This window comes from Cryptotermes secundus, unplaced genomic scaffold (assembly GCF_002891405.2).
Source record: "Cryptotermes secundus unplaced genomic scaffold, Csec_1.0 scaffold769, whole genome shotgun sequence".
Taxonomy (NCBI): Eukaryota; Metazoa; Arthropoda; class Insecta; order Blattodea; family Kalotermitidae; genus Cryptotermes; species Cryptotermes secundus.
Genome location: NW_019720575.1, coordinates 456,865 through 480,872, shown reverse-complemented (window position 1 = coordinate 480,872; position 24,008 = coordinate 456,865). Strand labels below are relative to the sequence as shown.

Sequence of the window (24,008 nt, the reverse complement as noted above, 5' to 3'; positions counted from 1 at the left end):
AGTTATCCTTTCTGGTGACATGCGCAAAAGATACAACCGTAATGATAACAGCATCCACAAGAACAACAAGAACCCTTCGAGAATTAAGCCCTCCAACCTACACCGGGGACGATAACGACGATGTATAATGATAATGATCATGATTAATTTTTCATTCATCGAGACCGCCTCTGTGGTCTAGTGTTCAGAGTTGCTGGATACAGATCCAGAGGTCCAGGGTTCGATTCCCGGCTCTACCACATTTTCTGAGAAATACTGGGTCTGGAATTGGGTCCACTCAGCCTCGTGAGGATAACTGAGGAACTATTTCAAGGAAATATCGGCTCCGGTCTAAAAATCCGAGATTATTGGCTGTGGAGAACCGTTGCGCTGATCACGTGACACACTCACCCTTGGCAATAACTTCGCCGACAAGCGGCGGTCGCTCAGCCGGTACATTTCGCTTGCGGACTACAGGCCATGGAGATTTTTCTTTTTGTTTTCCATTCATCTATGGCTCTACAGCCCCTTTACTAAGCCTTGGCCTCTCCTTCAGTTTCGTGATCTTTACACAGTTGGTAGACTCCTTGGACGAGTGATCAGCCTGCCGCAAGGCCGCTAACTACACACAGAACAATAGAAACAGAATAAATGTACACACAGACATCCATGAATTGAGTGGGACTCGAACCAACGATCTCAGCCCCCGAGCGAGCGAAGACAGTTCATGCTTGAGACCGCCCGGTCACTGTGTTCGGCGACATTAATTTACCGATCTCATTTGTAACTGCATGTAGTTCATTTTGTCATATATATAAAAAGCTTTTTTTCAATTATTGAGTCGTAAATCGAATAAACTCATAACGCTGTTCAGAACACAATTTACTTTCAGCTATCTAATCCTTGACAACGACAAACTAACAAGTTGACCTGTATTCTCAATCCAAACAAATTAATATAATTACATTGTGACATATCAGACTTCAAATCCGAAAGTATTGGAATCAGTTTTAAAAACAGGAATTTTCATATAATTTTTCAATACTAGATATTGTCAAGCGTCATGTTCCAGCGACTTTCTGCTTGTAGCTGGATCGATTAATCCCACCTAATGCTATTATAAAAGGTTCAGAACACGTACTCAATTAGAATATAGTTGTATCCTGTGAATAAAACGCAGAGGAGAAACCTTCTGATGCAATGGACGAAAAAGAAGGGGCAGATCTATTGTGTTTAAGAAAACCCAACCCATCTTCATGGGAACAGAAAGAAATTGTACTCTTAAGGATAATTTTTCCCGAGAGATATTCCTACATTAAAAAATAGCACGAAACCTCCGTTACCTCATTCATCTGTGCTACAGCTTGTATATATGCCCAAATATAAATTATATCTCATCCATTCCCACAGAATCACACAATATTCTATTTCCTTGGAGAACCTAACTTTCCCATTCCATTCGATTCCAGTGACTTTGACTCTGCAGCAGGAGACGAAGAATACTCAACTCCTTCGTGGATGAGAAATAGGCGCAGATTTATATTCGGGTCTTCCTTGTCTCATGTGGATGATTTATACTCATGATGCATTCGGGGTGGGTTTTTTGCATCCATTGTAAGGCAGGGCCTTGTCTACTTGTATGCACGATTTCATGAAATGGAAGACGTATAACAGGAGAGAGTACGGCATGAATAAAAAGAAGGGAGAAAAGAAAAAGAAGAAATCTCGAGAATTAAACGAATCAATGACTGAAGAATGAGGAAGATACGTACACGAAGGGGAAAATTTAAAATAATTTTAAATTACTGCTATTCTTATTTTGTCTTCGTGACGTTTAAGCAGTTAATTTCGGAAGCGCTATCGGTGTTTCATGAAGTGTCAATACCCGGTGACTTGTTTTGATGGCATCTACTTGACTTTTTAACTAAACAGGGAAAAAAAAACGTAATCCTATCCGTGCTGGTGGTTTATTCCTCAACCGCACGAGTAGGGCTTTAAACTGGGCAGATGGTTGATGCATGAACGTAGGTTAACTGTATTTAAAATGGACACTTTTTATCGTTCGATATTACTAAATAAGATGATTTGGGGGTACAGAATCTCTATTTCCTTTATGTGTCAGGCACTCCGTTGCGTNAAACGTGGGCAGGGTAGTGTTCCAACAAGCAAAGAAAGTGCTGCACAAGGAAGACGTATTGCCACGTGTGGGGGGGGGGATACGCTTGACGAAAATGACGGGTTCTAGACCGGATGATTGGATTTATTAGCACTTCGGTTACAAGTTTTCTTAATTACAATTAATACAGCGCTATCGCTATTTCTACATTTTATAATTCTCCATTGCACACGCACTAGGATTTTCAGTTTCCACTAGTCGTTTCCTAGCAACGGATCTAATCACAGAAACTAGTAAGTTTTAGGTTTTCACGGCGATGACAATGAAGAAAGTTGTCTTCTGGGTTTAGGCACCGTGTATTCTTCGTTTTGGCCGACGTTTCGGAGGAACATAGCGCCTCCATCTTCAGAGCAGTTGAATAGCTGCGGATAGCAGTAGCTGTGAAGATGGAGGCGCTATGTTCCTCCGAAACGTCGGCCAAAACGAAGAATACACGGTGCCTAAACCCAGAAGACAACTTTCTTCATTGTCATCGCCGTGAAAACCTAAAACTTACTAGTTTCTGTGATTAGATCCGTTGCTAGGAAACGACTAGTGGAAACTGAAAATCCTAGTGCGTGTGCAATGGAGAATTATAAAATGTAGAAATAGCGATAGCGCTGTATTAATTGTAATTAAGAAAACTTGTAACCGAAGTGCTAATAAATCCAATCATCCGGTCTAGAACCCGTCATTTTCGTCAAGCGTATCCCCCCCCCCCACACGTGGCAATACGTCTTCCTTGTGCAGCACTTTCTTTGCTTGTTGGAACACTACCCTGCCCACGTTTTCATGTATTTACAATATAACGTATATACATACGAGAACATGGATTAAGTAGTGTTCTAACCAACAAGCTCTAAAAATATTGCTGCAACACGCATAGATCCGTTCACTGGTTCCTCATGTGGAAAATAATTAAATAAAAATCCATGGATCGGGTGTTACGAGGGAACATGGTTCCTTTGGAGGAGGACATGAATGGTATGTTGGCAAGCAGAGAAGACAGAAGATATGAACGAGTAAACAGTTCTTCTGCTCGGTGTCCTGCAAAGTTATCCCTGAGCTCCATTAATTCAGCACTATGCCATGAAGATATTTGGGGGAGTGGAGGTATGACTCCACCATTCTTGACCTCGGCACTGAGTGGAGGTGAGTGGCCGTATATGCGCCCCGGTAGCTTCATACTTTGGAAAATCGACCCCATTACCCACAGGATAGGAATTATATTGTACCAGTTACTAACAAACTAACGAATGTTGCTTGGTTTAACTTAATGTACTACTTTATTAGAGCGAATATTGTCTTCTATCGTTGTCGTAGCTGCCACAAGAGACCAATTCTTCCCTATGACGAGGCAAATGTACTGGACCGAAATAACTTTCTGTACGGATCACGTGAGCTGTCTGTAGAACAGGGAACGAACTCCTGCACTAAACCATTACATATAGCAGTTACTTCGTAATTTCGATTTCTCTGACTTGAAATACCCAGTAATGCAACGCGATGTGGGGCAAAGCAGCAAGGAAACCGAGTAGCAGGGGTTATAAAGGCACTGTACACTACAAAGTGATGCAGTAGGAAGAATGAGGCGTTCTTCCAGATGTAGTTGTCTTAAATTTCCTTTATATAATTTATACTTGGAGTACGTTAATAATAGTGAAATTTAAGCCCCAACCTAAGGCCACGAAGACATATTACAGAATGGAAGTAAACATCAGTTCTTTCTTCACCTCGATAGCAATGAGAAGGTGAGTAGTCAGCTTGAAGCTCCAGGAGCTTTACCCAAGGGTAAGCCAGTCCTTTCCAGGACGGAACTCCAAACTCAAGCTAGTACTCAGTCAGTGAATGAGGTGGTACTGTTAAAATAGCTCTCTACTGGAAAAAAATGTAGTAACAATTTTGTTGCCCACAAAGAGAAATCAACATGGTGGAGTGCTATTATTGTTTGGAGTGCGTTTGGGGATCGCAACACTATTCCACAAATGTCGACTGCCTTCACGCACACCGAGAACAGCCTGCAGTGTGGCAACAGCGGGGACACAGCCGCCTCTACTACAATGAACACAGATTAACACGTGATTGCAATTTTGGATATCAGGCACGCCACAGTTTCATACTGCTGGGAGGCTCCAATTAACTACACTGTATCACTGGCGTTTTAATTAAAAATAAAACAAGCCCTGACCCGGAACCAGCAACTACGATATATGAAAGATTTCATTAATTTGGGCCTGTAGTTGCTGAGCTACTTCAGTTTCACTGAAATTCGCATTAAAATATTTAAATGATCTATGTGTGGCAACATTTGTGTGAATGTATATGAGTGAGCTGGAACCGGTTATTAATTCTAATGGCTCACGGAATTTTGATGACATGGAGATAATGCTGAAAGAGAACTGAAGAGTGCAGACTTTATGGCTGCATTTTGCCAGAACAAAGTAAAGGCTTAGGAGGAAGAACGACAAGGACTGATTTCGAACCACATTTTTAATGTTTCGCGGCACATGGGTTCGATAAAAAAAAGAGTTAAATTTAATATTAAATCAAGATGGAACATTTTAATGCTTTTTGGATTTAACAACTTCACCTAATATTTTTAGCCTACTTTCCCATTTAGAAAAAGAAAACAAAAGTAGGCTTATAGTGTCATCTTACTGTCTGTGCATCCCTCTTGTCAACTTCTTAATGCCTGACCCAATCATTATGAAACTTGGTATCTATTTTTAATGCTAGTGAGGTGGGACTAAGTCCCTTGTACTGCGGCCACTTCTGGCCTATTGTACCAGCCCCAGATGATAGGTGAGGGTGATTGTGGAGCAATTGGTGGAATGATTGGCAGGGGAAACCGAAGTACTCGGACAAAACCTGCCCCAGCGCCACTTCGTCTACCACAAATCCCGCTTGACCAGACCCGGGATCGAACCCGGGCCGCCGCGGTGGGAAGCCAGCGACTAACAGCTTGAGCTATGGCGGCGCGGCCTAACTTGGTATCTATATCACCACCCCTCAGTCTCTACGTATCTGTATCGCTCCATTGCTTCTAGGTAACGGCTCGATAAAGATGTTCCCGCGGCAATGAATACAAACAACAATATAAGAATTGTTGGACACGTCGTTTTCTATGAGCTCCATGTCGTATCAAAGGAGAATGGGTGATTACTTCTTCCCCGAACTTCGTGTTTTAATTATATAAATTACAGTTCATATAAACGCAAACTGAGATTATATGCCGTGTAATATGAATTGAAGTACCGTCGGTTATATACATTGTTTATCCACACTTCGGACAAATTTAATGTCTAACATATAGTTGAAATTTTGCAATGATGGAATTCACTTCATTTCACTTTTCTTTGTTATGCCTGTACAATCGATTTACATGATAATAAAATATACAAGGAACAAGAAGCAAAACAAACATCACCGTTAGAAACAGACTCGGCGTATGGCCTACAAGAACTAGTTAAGCACATGGATCACAAAAGCATGACAACAGACCAGTAACTCAACATAGACTGAGCGAATGCAGTCGAAAGGCGGAAAATATGATATAAGAAATCAGACATTCCTTAAAAACTACAACTAAATCTTAAGTCTAATATAAGGTGAACATTTTGCACTTCTACTTACATACTGAAAACCATACTGAAGACGATTATAAAGTTGCACAAAACGCCATTACACAGACCCATACAAAGAACTGCACTACAGCACACACCAAATCCAAACAATACGGGGACATAATGAAGTCGGAAAGCAGTTTACCCTTCTTCTTTATGTTCGTTTTCGCCATACTACCAGGAAACACAACTAAAAAAACATTGAATACACTGAAGCTCGATAAGGCAAAGTTAACTCTGAAATTCGGCACACAATTCTGGAGGCAAATGTCCGGAAGTCTATGTCACTGCGACCCTCGAACTGGACTAGACAAGTTCTTGTCAGTATGTAGGTAAACTGCGTTCATCGGAAAATTCTTGATACGAGTGACGCGATAAAGGGAAAGACCAAAGTTCCCACTGCTCATTCAAACCGTCAATACCAACTGCAGCAATGAAATACTGATTCCAGCTACGGCGTGTACGGTGACTCTGATATCACAGTTTAATTTGCTTCTTTATGTGCTCTGAAGCATTTCGTTCGACAACTGAATCTTACAATTAGGCACAACTAATTTACTGAGAATATTATGTGCCTAGAAATGTTATTTATCTATAAAGTACAGACTGTTTTTCGTAAAAGAAGTTAAGAAGATGCGGATAACAGTGTCCGGCAGCGCGGTCTATTTTTTTTTTATTGCTAGTGGGGTGGGACTAAGTCCATTGGCAGGGGAAACCGAAGTACTCGGAGAACACCTGCCCCAGCGCCACTTTGTCCACCACAAATCCCACTTGACCAGACCCGGGATGGAACCCGGGCCGCCGCGGTGGGAAGCCAGCGACTAACCGCTTGAGCTATGGCGTGGCCCTGCCGCGCGGTATAAGGCATGACAGTCTTCTCCCGCTCGAACGCTGGGATCGTGTGTTTGAATCCCACTCGAGGAATGGATGTCTGTTTGTGTTGTCTTGTGTAGGTAGCAGCCTTGCGATGGTTGATCCCCTGCCCAAAGTCCTACCGACTGTATGTAGATTAAGAAAATGAGAAAGCGGTCAAGGTCCACAACGGCTGTAGACCCATAAATAAGCAGATAAGATAGAGACCATGGGAGGATGTTTAGATACAGGAGGCCATGTTTACATAAGTAATATCTGTCTCGTTCTACGTTGCATGATTCATAATTTAAATTAGCGAATTGGGGAACCTGTTTGTACAGGACACTAGGTTCCTCTGTTAATTGTTCCTGTAAAATATCAGACCATAATGTACAATATGCAATTATTTCAACAAACCGTGGTAGAAGTGATGAGGTTCGATTCTATGTCGTTAACATTCTTCCTTGGTATCAGTAACAGTAATACTGATTGATGGGGTTAACCACTGACACAAATTCTTAAGGTCACTCAGAGTGAAATGGTATAGCAAAATGAATGCGTATGGCGAGCAGACAACCGTGGGGTAAGATTTATCTGAGGGACCCCTGATGTGAATAAAAATACCTGAGGCCCTCCGTCCTATAAAAAATACTTAAAAACATACATAATATACGGTTACTACAAATGATTCATTCCATGTCAAAACACTATATTGGCCGCCCCGTGCTTTTCCATTTACACAGACAACCAGTATCCTTAAACTGCCAATACCACCGCAGAATGCTCTGTTTACATGGCGGTTCTTTTCTGTGCTCTGCTCTGAATGCACGCTGCACTGCAGTAACAGACGAACATCTCGCATATTCCAACACACAGAAACTCTTTTCCAGCTTCGTCGCCATTTTGTGAGGCAATGCATGCATGCTGCCAACTGGTGCATTAGGTGCAAACTCGGTGAGATCGCGGTTCTTTACATGTATCAATCATATTTGTATGTGTGATATTTTGGAAAGTATAGTGTTTTGAAATGGAATGAATCATTTGTAGTATCCCTGTGTTTAAAAGTTCAATTAAAATGTACCGTAAGCATATATATAATATATTTTTCAGTTACACTGTACGTCTGTAATTAAATGCGACCGTTTCTTGTGATTTATATAGATCATTTTGGGCCGCGCCATAGCTCAAGCGGTTAGTCGCTGGCTTCCCAAAGCGTCGGCCCGGGTTCGATCCCGGGTCCGGTCAAGCGGGATTTGTGGTGGACAAAGTGGCTCTGAGCCAGGTTTCCTCCGAGTACTTCGGTTTCCCCTGCCAATCTTCATTCCACCAGTTGCTCCACAATCACCCTCACCTATCATCTGGGGCTGGTACAATAGGCCAGAAGTGGCCGCAGTACAAGGGACTTAGTCCCACCCCACTGGCAATAAAAACAAAAAGATCATTTTCATTTATGGAAGCCTCGGAAGAGAGCTGCGCGGCTCCTTGGGGAGTCACGGGACTCATTTTGGAAATCACCATCCTAGAGGGGTGGGTGAAACGGCCAGAATATCGGACGCGGTGCCAGACTGAGAACTGAACGGGTGCTCTTCAAATATAATTTCGATATTACTGCTGAGTTAACCTGCACAGTGTACTGCGGGATGCATTCTTAATAATTCTTTCACTTCAACAATTAAATTTCCTCCAGTGTATGAATATTGGCAAATATAAATATCGCAATTTCTGACAAGGTTAATAGAAAACGGTACGTATAAAAATCATAAGATATTATGGATATGTATAAAATGTTCTATTGGAGAAAACTATAGCAAAATAGCCAATAAAAAGATCAAAGCATTAAGGACAAGAATATACTGAGGTCTATGACGGAAGTATGCTCAAGTGAATGAAATTTAAACTGCAGTTTATATGCCTTCATGAATATCTGTATGAAAGGCGCACTGCCATTCTGTCAATGATTATCCTGCAGGAATAAAACAATTTCATGCTGAATGAACACACAGAAATTCCGCAGCAAAAATCGAGGAATCTACGATAAACTTCCATGTATTTTAAATGTAACAAGCTGAAAATTAGCCAGTCTCAAAAATCAAAGGAAAAATTGTAGTTAACATTAATATGAAAATTTATAAAATTAATATAATTTACATATTAATATAAAATATAATATACTAATATATAATTTATTAATATAATTTATAACTTACAACTTACAATCTTAACGAATATATATATAAAATCTGGTGATGGGATGCACCCAATATGTTTAGGTCAGACGTCTAGCAATCAGGTTTATTCACGTACGAGTACATAGCGTTTGGAGTGGGCTTCTATCATCACCGCGATTCTCCTTGTAAGTTTAAGATATTTCAGTATCCTTACGTTAACTGACAAACTATTACGTTAACGCTTACTTACTTACTTACTCATGGAGCTGAGCCCTCCTGGAGGAGCCGCCAATTCTGCAGGTACTCAAGAATTTCCCAGTATTTTATGGAACCCGAAGGCTCATTACCGTGTTCACAAGAGCCCTCCAGTGGTCCCTATCCTGAGTCAGATCAATCCAATCCATACCATCCTATCCTGTCTCTCTAAGATCCATTTTTATATTTTACACCCTTCTACGTCTTCCCAGTGGTCTCTTTCCTTCTGGCTTTCCCACCAATATCCTATATGCATTCCTATTACGTTAACGCTAGGCTTAATAAATACATTCATTAGTTACTTTTCTGACGATACGATGAAGAAATTAACATAATTTGTGGAGACACCTCTAATATGTAATTATGGTGCTGTGATATCATCAAGACTACTATAATTAAAATTTTCAATTTTAGTTCCTTTAAACGAACTGCCATACAGAACCCAGGGACCTCGGTGTGGCTTCTTTCCTTCATTTTTCCAACTTGTTTAATGAAAGCAGGAAGAAAAGTGTAATGAATACAGAGGAGAGTCAAACATGCAAAGACAGGGACGACTGCGGACAGTACGTGGAAGCTTGTTGCGCTCGCGCAATGGGAAATTCAGAGAGAGAGTTGAGGAGATGGAACATGTAGCTTAATGAACATTAAAAACGTTGCCTCGTTAAACTGCAATTAGTGACTGGGGAAAGGACATAATGAGAATCCACTAGAAACCGCATTAAATAAAAATAATAGAGAAAGAGTGTCACCATGTTGTGGAATGGATTTATTGTATGGATGGAAGCTGCTTTCTACAGAGCAAACTTGACCATAAACAGTGTCTCGTTAAATGGCTATTTATCGCAAAGAAAGGGTCCCTAAACATATGTACATAGAATAATTTAAATGTATTCATGGAACGGAAGGAGAAACTCAAAGTGAATTGCGATCATGTCTTATTGGAGCGTTGACTGGACACCAAAGAACAAATCGGCCTTCAGCGATGCGTTCAAGTCAAAAAGTAAATGTGCTTCAGGGTAAATTTCTCAAACCGTGATTCGTGATCAATTTCGGAAATGGTGACGATAATCTCACTGCAAACGATTCGGTACCAAGACAAAAAAGGCAAAGTTCTCCAAGAACTTAAATAACTAAGCACACTGCTCTACAGACATGGGTGAGTGCAGCTGTAGCTCTACCTCGGCACTACATAAAAGTGACTGCTCAGATTCACGCTCCGGTCGCTTTACCTTGGGGAAAGAGCCGCTGGCCCCCATGGATAGGAGGTTTGGTGGGGTAGAGTCAGTATGGACGCTGTGGAGTAGAGAAAATTCTCTTGCCACTGCCGAGAATTGAACCCCGGCTATCTAGCCTCCAGCCCGTCGCTATATCGACTGAGTCATCTCGGTTCTCCATCCAGTAACGCAGTTAAATCCGTTACTCCGAGTCGTAAATGTAACCGCATTTTATTTCGCCCCTTATGGGAACCTCAACATCTCACAATCCTATGGGCCTCCACGGTCTGTTACAGGGATAGATTTGATTTTTTCTTTTACTGCTAGTAGGGTGGGACTAAGTCCCTTGTACTGCGGCCACTTCTGGCCTATTGTACCAGCCCCAGATGATAGGTGAGGGTGACTGTAGAGCAATTGGTGGAATGAAGATTGGCAGGGGAAACCGATGTACTCGGAGAAAACCTGCCCCAGCGCCACTTTGTCCACCACAAATCCCACTTCACCAGACCCGGGTAGAATAATCTTGAAATGGATGTTGGCGACATGTGTGTGAGGTTCCCATATGCACATGCTTCAGCGTTCGTGCGTGTGTCACTGGTCACTGACACGCCACGAAAATTACTCAGGTCTGTATGCTTTAAAGTAAATATATGTTATTTAATTACAAATTACGTAAAGTTAGAATTTAAAAAGTCATGAAATATTACACTACAAATCTAAACATTTATTATTTACAAGGTCAAGAATATTATTTCGTGAATCCGTACGTACTTTTCAGCATATCATGTTACCCAGAACACAATAGCTACGTTGTAAAATGTCTCACTTTAATATCGGAAATAGCAGATAGACATATGGGCAGTAGAAGCATCTCTATCTCCGTTGGGGTATCCTTTGTTTGGGAGGATTTGCTACCCCTCCAATTTAATTTCGACATAGCATTTTCCGGTAAGATTTGTATCCTTCCATTCACAGGCTTTCCTAGTGGCACTTCATGTTCATATTAAAAAAGCCACAATGAGATTAGTATTTGCTATTTTCACGTCTCTGATTAGCTGACATATATCATTATGTATGTCGGAGGTTATACGAACAGCTGGAAATATTTCTGCCCCAAATTATAAAATCCTACATATTATTATCTTTAGAAATGTCATATAAGTTACTGCACAGTTCATTGTCTACTTGATGTCAATGTCTCCTCTGTTTACGGTTATTGCTGTTGTTTAAAAGTGACATAATTTTGTGACGAAATTCTCGCTGGCACAGATGCTTCATTATCGATAGACCGTAAATTCAGAAATAACGGGAATAGCGCTGTTAGCAAATTAAGTACATGGATTTTAATTTTCACTTGATCTACAACTGACACCATTAGCCCAGCAGAAAAGCGTTTATTTTAAACAACGTGTTCGAAACCAATCACTATAGATGGTATCTATTAAACGTTTATGAAAACCCACATCTGCCCTTCTGGCTGATACTTTGTCAGCACACTGTTACAAAGATGAATGCACACGCGCCACTGAATTACTGATGGTATAGTCGCAAGCATAGAAAATAATATAGAAAATGAATGAATTGAAAACAGAGTACAATTAGTTTGCACCCTAGTCCCTTGTTTGTGATAGCCATGGCAGCTGTATCAACAGTCGGCTTTCATTAATTGAAGTTTTTTATTTAATTGCATATTTTGGATTTGTGTTCCAACGAGATTTTTTTCTCTCTCGGCTTGGTAGGTACGGATATAAATTGGATTAACCTCCGTTGGTTTATTTTGGGTACTGGGGCCGAATCAATGACCGAGATGTATTTTGCTGTGGGTGCATTCGATGTTTATATTATTATTGGAGTAAAATCCGGTGATTCATCGGACAATTCTGTTCGTAGAACAGCAAACGCAGAGGTTGCGATTGCAACATGATGAACTTTAAACATATGAGATTTAATAAAACTTAGAATTACAATTACTTAACACATCATTACAAAACTGAAATTGTACAAAACCATAAGAGGAAAAGCTCCACAGAAGGAAGTAAAGCACACACTATTTGTAACGGCATTTTTACGGGTGCAAAATATTTACGTGTTAGGTATACTGTAATTTGTAGTTCTGTGGAAATGAGTTATTAAATATCATTGTTTATTCATAATCCAATCTTCTCATGCCTTCAACAATAGAAAACAACAAACCTCATATACATACACACACCAAAGTGGGGCGCGCGGTAGCGTTTTTGGATGAGGCACTATGCTACAAGCCGGAAGGTCGCGGGTTCGATTCCAGATGAAATCACTGGATTCTTTTCAATTTACCTAATCCTTCCAGCCGCACTATGGCCCTGGGGTCGACTTAGCCTCTAACAGAAATGATTACCAGGAATCTTCCTGGGAGTAAAGGGCGGCCGGGGCGTAAGGCTGACCTTACCGCTATCCGTGAACCGACTGTCTAGAAATTGTGGGAGGCTCGAAGTCTCACAACCCTATGGGCCTCCACGGCCCGTTACAGGGATGGCTTTACTTTTACCCATGCCAAGTTACACAAAGATGACTCTCTTAATAAGAAGAATTGAAAGAATCATATTTCCTTCATCCATAGTCATGCTATGCAAGTGCCATCATATGACTAGTTACACATATTGCCCAGGAGCATGAATACTTTACTTAGTCACACATATGTCCTTCGAATGAACTACTTAAACAGTCACCATCACTCATGGAGCTGAGCCCTTCTTGATAAACCGCCAAATGTACAGCTAGTCAAGAACTTCCCAGCATTTTATTGAACCCGAAGATTCATTACCGTGTTCACAACAGTCTCCACTGGTCCATATCCTGAGCCAGATCAATCCAATCCATCCCATTACTCTAAGATCTATTTAATGTTATCCACCCACCTACGTTTTGGTCTTCCTAGTGGTCTCTTTCCTACTTAAAACGTAAATTTATTTTTACATTTGGTTTTAAGCTTCATACTTTGAATCTTATGAAACTATATCTGTTTCTTTATCATTAACGTTGTATTTCAAAGACTAGCTACGCTACACAGTTCAAGGGTAAAGACCATAGCCTAGTTAGGCTACCAAACATCCATCAGTCCATTCTTAAGGGTCACACGCTATCACTTTCGCTGCCCAGCACCCAGCAACAAGCTGAATAAGGGAACATACCCTTGTAGCTCCAGACTCGTTCACCCTAGTTCATTCCAAGGTTGTTCAATTTCACTTAATCCACACACCAACTTCATTTTCTGTGTAGATTTTACTTCTGTCAATACTGTCACCAAACAGATATCATTGTAAATATGGACCCATATGAGAGGTAAAGTAATTGCAGTTCAATAGAGCAGTTGTTAAGCATTTGTATTCACCTGATGATGACCAGATAAATGGTCGAAACATGTGATTTTAATAAAACAGATTGAATGTTATACGTTCTTTGTGTTGCGTTAGACGGAACATGACAGTTTAGTTTGATCACGCAACAGGATGCCTTCAATAAAGACGGATTTGTGTCTTACAAACTGTTATTTCTTCTCTGCCTCAGCCGTAATAGTTTTTTCCCTTGGCACTACAGCCCCAGTGGGCCTAGGCCTACCTCCATGAACTTCTCTGTTCAGTTTTTCTAGATCTTACACATTCGGTAGGACTCCTTGGGCGGGTGATCAGCTAGTCACAAGGCCTCTACCTGTACACAAACACAGAAGAACGCACACACACAAAGTAAACATCCATGCCATGAGTGGGATTCGAACCCACGATCCCGGTTTCCAAGCGAGCAAAGACAGTACATTCCTCAGACCGCTCGGCTACCGTGACCGGCAGTGTATAAGAATAATCTATAAGAATTCAGTTCGTACCTCACAGGAAACAGATCCGAACCCACGATCCCGGCTTCCGAGCGAGCGAAGACAGTACATGCCCTAGACCGCTCGGCTACCGTGACCGGCTCAGTCGTAATATTACTACTTGTAATTCCTTTCAACATAATTCATAAACAAACATCATTTCGAGGTTATTAAATTTAAAACTCTACTATTTTAACCTGTGTAATTATTAATTTTTAAAGTTATGATACTCTACATCTTCAGGACACCGAAAAATTGAATAAAATTGTATTGCCTCTCAAGTCTTAAGTACGTACTTGCTCCACGAGAGACCGATAGAAGTTGGTGCCAAAACTCTTTTCTTATTTGCAAGTATGATAAGTGAGGCATAAAGAGAGTTTCCTTTCGACTGAAAAATTTCTCATACATCTCTCCTTCTCATTCGAAGTGAGAGACTTCAATGTGCACAGAAATTCCCCTCTGCGCTTGGCCACTCTTCATATAACGTAGGCGGATATACTGCCTTAAATTCGCCAGTAAAAGAGATAGAGTATGAATGAATTATTTACAAATAATTTATTTATCGCGTGGTCCCCAGCCATTCGTCTGGTTTACGCTTCACCACATTCGAGAAGGGAAACTGGAAAACCGGAGCATTAGCTCAACATCAAACGCAACATACACAGTGACGCAACATCAGTGAAAGTAACAGCCATCTGATCAGTAAAACGAGATGAAAACCAATGGAACCGAAAATAGTGCAGCCCATATGGCAAATCTAGTGAAAAAATCCTCTTCAAGAAGCTGAGCCCTTCTTGAGAAGCCGCCAATTCTGCAGCTATTCAAGAATTTTCCCAGCATTTTATGTAAACCAAAGGTACATTACCGTGTTCACAAGAGCCCTCCACTGGTCCTAATCCTAAATCAGATCAATCCAATCCATACCATCCCATCCTATCTCTCTAAGATCCATTTTAATATTACCCACCCACCTTCGTCATGGCCTTCCTAGTGGTCCATTTCCTTCTGGCTTTCTCACCAATATCCTATATTCATTCATCTTCTCCCCATTCGTGCTACATTCCATGCCCACCTCATCCTCCTTGACTTGATCATTCTAATTATACTTGGAGAAGAGTACAAGATATGAAGCTCCTCATTATGCAGTTTTCTCCAACCTCCAGTCACTTTATCTCTCTTCGGTCCAAATATTCTCCACAGCAGCCTGTTCTCAAACACCGTCAATCTATGTTCCTACCTTAATGTCAAAACCCAAGATTCAAGCCCATACAGAACCACAGGCAAAATTAAAGTTGTATATAATCTAATTTTTATATTTTTAGAGAGCAGACGAGAAGTCAGAAGGTTCTGGACTAAATTGTAGCAAGCATTACCCGAGTTCAGGCTCCTCTAAATTTCTTCCTGGATCAAATTTGTATTTGTTATTGTCGTTCTAAAATATTTTATCGCAACAGTTTCGTTCAGGTAAAGCAAATCGGTTAGCTAACGTTTCTTAGCCAAAATTGTTGGTGCATGCTTTCCCTGGTAGCATCACTTCGAAGCGTTCATATGGTATTTTCATTACGCTTTTTGCCTCACATCCGCTCTTTCATTTCCTCCCCCCCCCCCTCCACACTTATGGGCCTGGCAGAACCAACGAAACACTTGCACATCTCGTGAGAAGGGACCGCTTGAAACAAAAGAAAGTAAGACAAAGTTTCCTTCGAGTCCCCTACCCCATCATAGAATCAATAACGGCAATTTTTCTTAATCATGGTGTACTTCAGAATTCGATATGAACTTCAGGGAAGAAGTTTGTTTCATTTATTGGCTTTTCGTTATTTATTTTAGCAAAAGTTCGCTAGCATAAAATGACAGATTTTACAAAGGTCATAAAAGAGGAATTGAAAGTAAAGAACTGCTACACCTTATAATAGATGGCACTACCATCTGAGGAGCTGGGATAGCTCAGTAGGTATAGTGGGGGCATGAAGCTGACCACTCACCTCCAGCTATTGTCGAGGTCAAGAAAATATGGATCTATACATTCACTCCTCCATACGCCTTCATGGCATAGTGCTTAATTAGTTAAGCACAGGAACAACTTAGCAAAATATCAATTTTGAGACATGTACATAGATGGGAGGATGAAGCTAGAAAAAAGTTTTCCTTGTCCTTAGTTAAGCATCACGCCATGAAAACCTATGGGGACTGGGGGCATAGCTCCACGAGTTCTTAACCTCGGCACAAGATGAGGAGTACTCAATTTCACATGACTGGCTTTTTACACCCGGGGAAAAAATCCACTATACTCAGTGGTTAGGGCGGTTGGTGGGCCCCGATCTCGCCCTAAAGTTGTTGGATAGAAGAAAATCCTTTGCATTTGCCAGGAATCAAACCCTGACATTATAGTCCTTTGCTTGTACTATACATACTGAGCTAACCCGGCCTCTGTGATTAAATAACTGAAATTAAATCATTATCATTAGAAAACCGTTTTCCAGAATACCATAATTTTGTATATGAATTTTGGATGACCGTAGGGCCATAGCGAATTTAACCAGTTCTGTTATTCAGTACCATACATACAATGAGCAGTTTAAACTCACGCCCAAGTACAGTACTCAGAGCTTAACCTGTCTACTTCCTGGTAATGTCAATTCTCCATACTCTGATGCCTATAACCGTTGTAGTGTTATGGTTCGGTTTCTGCCATCGCGTTCCTCCCAGCGGCATCTACCACTTCATGAAGCGGTTGTCACCAATGCATGTGTCTCTGTGTGGGGCACATTCTGCAGGTTCTTCCCTGTGGGTGTGTGGGTGTTTGTAGGAGTGTGAGCACCACTCCGAAGTTACAAATAAACTAGCAGATTAGGCATGTATCTGACAGTGAAAGGGAACGTGAGTACTGCAACTGACTAGTTGAGGAGGCCAATACAGGCCGCTAGTGTTCTGTTCAGTCACCAGAACTAAACACAAAATGGATTCCACTGGGCTCATAGACATACATATTGCTCAGTAGCAAGACATTAAGATTATGACACCAAACAATTCCTTGAGTAAAAACGTTATTAATTATATTCACTATATAGGATGTATCTGAAAGTTGCGGACGGACTTTGGGTACGAGTTCCAGGTACCGAAAAAAGAAAAAATGTCCATAACAATATGTGTCTGGAAGCATTTAATTTGTGAGTCGCAACTGAAAGAGTACATTTATAACAAGTTCTCAAAATGCCCTCTGTAAAATTTCAATGCACGCCTCGACACGTCTCATCATGGACCACCGCATCCGTTCAAAGATACCGGGGTAGTTACGGATAATCTGACAGGCATCCACAGTGCGAGGGTGATGTGCCTCTTCGTTGTCAACAGGAGCTGCATACACAAGAAGTTTAAGGCGTTCTCGCAGGCAAAAGTCCATAGGATTCAAATGTGGCGAGCCTGGAGATCATGGAGTAGGTCCTCAATTACACATCCATCGGTCATGATAGCTATTACTGAGAACATTTCGCACAGCGTGGCTGAAATGTGCCTGAACACCATCATTAATGTACACTGTTCTGTCAGCGCTAACTTACAGCATGAGTGTTTTTGGATACATGTTGTTATGGACAAGTTTTCGTCTTTTGGTATGTGAAACTCGTGCCCAAAGTTTGTCCGCAGCTTTCAGCTACATCCTCCCTCTCTCCTGCCCTCCCTCTATATATCATGCTCTCCCGGAAAAATACCAATGAAGATACAGTAAAAAGCATGGGCTCTGTCAGGAAAATATGTCACTACAAGTAGGTTATAAAGAGTTCTGACGATGGTGTATAACGCTCAGAATCACTGGGTTCTCGGACTTTGTCCATCGTCCGGAATTCTAAGAGCTAGAAAACACAACGCTTCGGAAACTGGATATGTTTCCATCCTCAGGTTTGGGGGAGACACATACTTTGTTGGGTCCCCTAGGTCCAATGATTGAGGTTAGCTCTTTTTTTAAGGGACCCAACAGAGTAGATGTCTCTCCCCTCAGCTGAGGACCTAGTTCCCAAAACGCTGCGATTTCTAGCTTTTAGAATACCGGACGATGGATAAATTCCGAAATAATAGTAATTCTGAATGTCACTACATATATATTAGAAGATTAGAATGCATTAAAAATTATTCGAATGGGTGAGACAAGAAATGCATAAACAATTTCAGTGGGGAGACCTCTTAGATAGTGGTCACCTAATGCCGAGGGCATCGGGATATAACACGGAGATAAATTTACGGAAATTGGTTGTGAGGAAGCCAGGCAGTGGACAGAACCGGCTAACGGTGCTCTTAAATGGCGGACTTAGTATTACAGGCGCTGAGTCTTTGGATACTACCAATAACAGAATTTTATAATATGATAGTCTGTCAAAGTCTTTCTTCAGAAGCTGTTGGTCACTTAGTTATTGAAGAAATATCTCGTCCTTCATGAAAACCAAAAGTTCACTACCATAGAGCAAAGAACCTACCATTTGTCCCCATCTAGAGCCAGATGAATCCAGTCTACAATCCCACGCCGTATTTTCCAATATTATTTCTGTATTATTTCCCTACAACCCACTATATCTCCTTAATGTCCTCTCACCTTCATGTTTTGAGACTAAGAATTCTGTATTCACATCTCATCATATTCGCGAGAGCTACAAGCTCCGTCCTACTCATCCTCGATGAGTACATCACTCTAATAATATTTGGTGAAGAGAAGAAGTTATTAAGCTCCTTGCTACGTAATTTCTTCCACACCTTAGTTATTCTTTTCTTTGTAGATCAGACCGGTCGTGAAGTTCCACTGCATGTGCAGATTAAAAGTCAACTCCACTGGCGCACTGGCGCATCAGATATGGTGAATTCGATATTCAGTTGTCATGGTGATTTACGGCAATGGGACGTGTGCTGTGGTTGGCATCAGAAGATTTTAAGCACCGGTCCTTACCCCTAGCAGTTTACTTCTTTATAGGTCTTTAGAGATCATGGGTTCGAATCCCACACAAATCATGGATGTTTGGTATGTCAATGTGTTTATTCTGACTTTGCGTTGTGCTGTGTTTAGGTACAGGCCTTGCGGCGAACTGATCATCCGTCCAAGGAGTCCTACCTCAGTAAAATGATCATGAAATTGAAAATCAGAGGTAGTTGTAGAGCCAGCGAAGAAAAAAATTATAAACTTATTTTATTTCCATTATCATCATCAGCATAGCTCTGTATGGGGCTGAAACATGGTCACTTAGGGCAGCAGATCAGAAACATCTGGAAAGTTTCGAAATGTGGAGTTGGAGAAGGATGGAGAAGATCAGTGGGACCGATTATGTGAGAAATGAAGAAGTGTTAATTAGAGTCAGTGAGCAGAGGAATATCCTACACGAAATAAGAAAACGGAAGGCTAACTGGATGGTCATGTTTTACGCAGAAACTGCCTTCTAAAAGAAGTTATTGAAGGAAAGATAGAGGGCCGGATAGAAGTGACAAGAAGAAGAAGAAGAAAACGTAAGAAGATGCTGGATGACCTTGGGGACAGAAGAGGATACTGTCATTTGAAGGCGAAAGCTCTAGATCGCATTAAGTGGAGAAATTGTTTTGGAAGAGACTGTGGACCTGTCGTCTGACAGATTACTGATGATGATGATCATCATCATTATTATTATGGCGTGAGACTGTGTCCCTTTTTACTTACACTGTAAATGGTCTGTTGTAACAGCCCTGGATAAGAGATGAGATATATTGAGCAGCTGGAGGAATGAGAACTGGCACAGAAAACCGAAATACTCGGAGAAAAATATACATCAGTGCTACTTTGTCCGCCACAAACACCACATGAACTGTCCTGGAAATGAACTCGGACTGCTGCAGTGAGAGCCCTGTCAATAGCCGCCCGAGCTATGTTACGGCTAGCTACACGCTTCTCTGTTTGTTAACCCAGCAGCGCAAAGGACAACACGCTAGCAACTCCTACAGAAGGCGTGAGCATTTTGAATACGCAGTTTGATAGGAATACTTTAAATACTCTAAGTCAGGCATGTCAAACTCAACTTTTACAGAGGGCCACCTCAGCCCTATAAATAATAGTCCACGGCCGCACTTCAAAATAGAAATATACATTAGATTTTGATACAAGGAAATTTAATTATATTTATTATTTAGGAATAATTTCAATATAATTACCTAAAGTCACATATCTTACAGTTTTAAAAAGCAAGAGAGTGCCATTTCTGACAAGTATCAAACAGCTTTTCAATATGTAAAAACGGAGATTACACAAGAAATTATGTTAGAAATAGCAAAACACTGAATTTCCTGCAGCCTGCGAATGTATGTCTGCGTGAGACTTCTTGTCTTCTGGTCTGCTGGAAAATTGTGTTTAAAAAAATATTTCTACTAAAATTTTAATATTGATTTTAATATCAATTAGCTCTAAAAGTTGAGGGGCCGCACTTTTTGGCTATGGGGGCCGCATGATTGACACGGCTGCTCTAAGTAATCCACTGTGGAAAACATATTTCGATTCTTATCTATAAACAGCAAAACAACCAAGGGTATAACTGTTGTAATTACATTAATAAATGCAATATAGATTCAGTAAAGCTATAAGCTATCTCTGTAGCAGACCGTGGAGGCCCATAGTGTTGTGAGACGTCTAGGCTACCACATTTCCTAAAAAAGCGACTCACACATGACGGTGAGTTTGTCAGTCTTACGCTCCGGCCACCCTTAACCCCCAGAAAGATTCCTGGCAGTCATTTCTGTTAGAAGCTGAGTCGCCTCCGGGGCCATAGTGCGACCGGAAGGCTTAGATCAATAAAGCCTCAGTATGACAACTTACTTGGACCTCTACAGTCATGATTATACCACAGAAGAAGCCAACTTCCAGAGACCTCGCGTGTCAGATACAATTTACAAGTTGTGAGACATAAACTTCAGACTGCTTTGGATTACATTTTAATTCAATTCCTTTTCAAACATTACTCTAATTACGTTTTCAATCAAATTGCTAGCCAGTAACATATTTTCTTCAACTACTGTAGCTTTAGACTAGGCAGGACGCCATATTGCATGCAGTAGATTGCTATCGTGCTACAGACACTGCTTTCTTTCACAGTGCCAGCAGGATAAAGGTTGTTAACTGAAGCTAAGGAAAATGGAGGGGGGTGGGGTGAATGAAAGCTTCTGGTTGACCACACTGCCTCTAAAAGCTTTCCTTTACATTAAAACCCTTCTCCCCCATCTCGCAAGCTGAAAGCCGTGCCTGGTAGAAAGGCGCCGGCCATAATCCTAGAGGGTGATCACTTTAGCGCCAGGTTGGGGCTAATCGCACTTCTCTGAAAGGCCGGCAGGATCAGTGCAGGAAACACAAATCTATTCTGCGTAATTTTGTGCAACACTAATGTAATGGAACAGTGGAATTATCTGTTATTTTCAAAATTCGTCCTTTTCAACAGAGCAAGTCTGCTCCTCTCTTTATTCGGAGCACAGAACATTAGAATCTTGATCAAGATACCAACTATCTTGACTGAGGATTTCTTATGCTTTTCTCAGTTTCTGCAGCTGAATAGTGGGTCAATAACTTCAATTAAACCACGCTCGCGTCTTTACAAATGATTTTCAATTCATTCTTCACCATTATCAGAAAAAACTGATGCTAGGTCATTGTCATCGTCATTAAACACATAAGTTACAAATAATATGATAGGCGCACCATATACCATGCATGATTCAAAACAAAACACCCAATTGTCTCTGACAACATGAGAGAATATATATATATTATCTGAGATTTTCACAGCGGTAAAAAGGTAAAGCTATCCCTGCAACAAGCCGTGGAGAGCTGTTGGCTCACAGATGGCGGAGAGTTTGTCAGCCTTACGCGCCGACAGCCTTTTAACCCCAGGAAGATTCCTGGTACTCATTTCTGTTAGAGGCTGAGTCGACCCAAAGGCCACAGTGCAGCTGGAAAAATTAGGTTAATTTAAAAATCCAGTGACCTCATCGGGAATCGAAACCGCGACCATCCAGCTTGTAGCATAGTGCCTCAAGCAACCACGCTACTGCGATAGCGGTAAACATTCATATTGTTTCTTTTGAGTTACGAAAAGATGCAGCCTGACACCTGACCCCGTGGAGGTTAGAAACTGTGTGAAATGGAGAGCTGAAAAGCCGGGGAAGCTGAATAAATCCAATAACAGCCACTCGTACATACCTGAGGAAATTCAGGTACCTGATCGGGTTCTAGTACTTCATACGTGTTTATGGTAGCAAAAGACATTCTATGATGTTCTTCCATATTCTGCTCTTCCAGATCACCGTACCGCAATCGGTGGAGCTGTGGGCTACCGTCTCAAAGTCTGAGGTTCGATTCTCGGCAGAAGTATGATTTTTCTCTTCTCCGCAGCATCCAGACAGACTCTGGAGCTCACCCAGACTCACGATCAATGGGTAAGGGTGGCTCCTTTCTTGGGGGTTAAGCAGCAGGGCCGTGAAGCTGACCACTCACTTACATATAGTACCAAAGACAAGAATCGTAGTTTTCTACCTCCACTCCCCCATATGTTTTCATGGAGTGGTATTTAATTAATTCATCGCAGGAAATCTGAATTCATTTAATTAATTCTAAGTTTATCATACCGTGTAATCTAATAGGAGATAGTAAGCCTGCATACGCCGGTCACGGTAGTAGAGCGGTCTAACGCATGTACTGTCTTCGCTCGCTTGGAAACCGGGATCGTGGGTTCGAATCCCACTCAGGGCATGGATGTTTAGTTTGTGTGTGTGCGTTTTTCTGTGTTTGTGTACAGGTAGAGGCCTTGCGACGAGCTGGTCACCCGCCCACGGAGTCCTGCCGAATGTGTATGATCTAGAAAAACCGAAGTGAACGGAGAAGTTCATGGAGGTAGGCCTAGGCCCATTGGGGCTGTAGTGCCAAGGAAAAAGAAAAGCCTGTATACAGACTAATCATTTTGGTACAATTTCTCATGCGTTCATTTATTTTCAGATTTATGTACGTTCTTCCACTTGTCTGACGCCCAGCCCACGTGTCTCGTTACGAGAATTTCAGATAGGAACAAACCTCTTCATTTGATAAAGGGTTAGTGAGATGTTAATATTATTATAATTTAGTTACGGTTAAAATACCGGGCCCATATAAATAATAAAAATGCAGGCAGCATATCGGTATGTTTCTTTATATATTGACAGCATGTGAATATTTAAAAAGAAATATTTTAAACATACGCCTGTAAAATGAAGCCGAAGGTAAATTTAATTCGCATAATTAACACGGAGGACGATGTTTATGACAAGTATTCCAGTATGCATTAAGGTAATGAACACGGTGTAAATTAACATGATTTTAATGAGTACTCTAATATTCTGAAATAGATTTTCCATATCAACTATGCAGAAGAGGCTGGGTTTTGTAGTGGCCTGTGGGGGCTCAAGGGATATGCGAGGATGCTTCGGTATTTTCGTTGTGAGCCTGGGATTAGCAATACTGGGTCACACGGGCCATGCGGCCTTACTGCAAGGCAGTGTGTGACAAAGTTACACAGCTCTCTCGGCCAACATGCTCATGGCGAGTCGTTCAACAGACAGCATACCGGAAGGACGGTTCATACCAGTGTCGTCACAAGTACCGTAAACAATACTGAAAATTATTATCTTCTTGGATGTGACGCTGTGTAGCTTGTCGCTTGCTTCTTTGTTTGCTCAGCATAAACTTCGACCCTGATGAAGTATCCAGTACTTTCCCCTCCACTGATAGTAAACTTCTAGCGGAGTACAAGTTGTCACAACCCTGAAGATAGTCCTTCTTCACGGTGATCCTCGTGAGAACCTGAAATCTCACATAGAAAATGACTCACCTGCCCACCAAAATATCTACCCACCTACCTATGGCTCTACAGCTCTTTCTTGGATCTTGGCCAC

At 41.3% G+C, this 24,008-nt stretch overlaps 1 protein-coding gene across 2 annotated transcripts in view; it reads right to left on the bottom strand.

Moving 5' to 3' along the window:
* LOC111869650 (nephrin) overlaps window positions 1-24,008 on the bottom strand; it is a 641,862-nt gene that overhangs the window by 181,785 nt on the left and 436,069 nt on the right. The window contains exon 1 of one of the 2 annotated variants that reach the window (XM_023861328.2): window positions 5,768-6,103. The exons of the other annotated variant lie outside the window; for it this stretch is intronic. The gene's annotated coding sequence lies outside the window, so the exon portion shown is untranslated. Of the gene's footprint in view, window positions 1-5,767; window positions 6,104-24,008 lie in introns of those variants that run through there. 2 annotated transcript variants of the gene reach the window in all.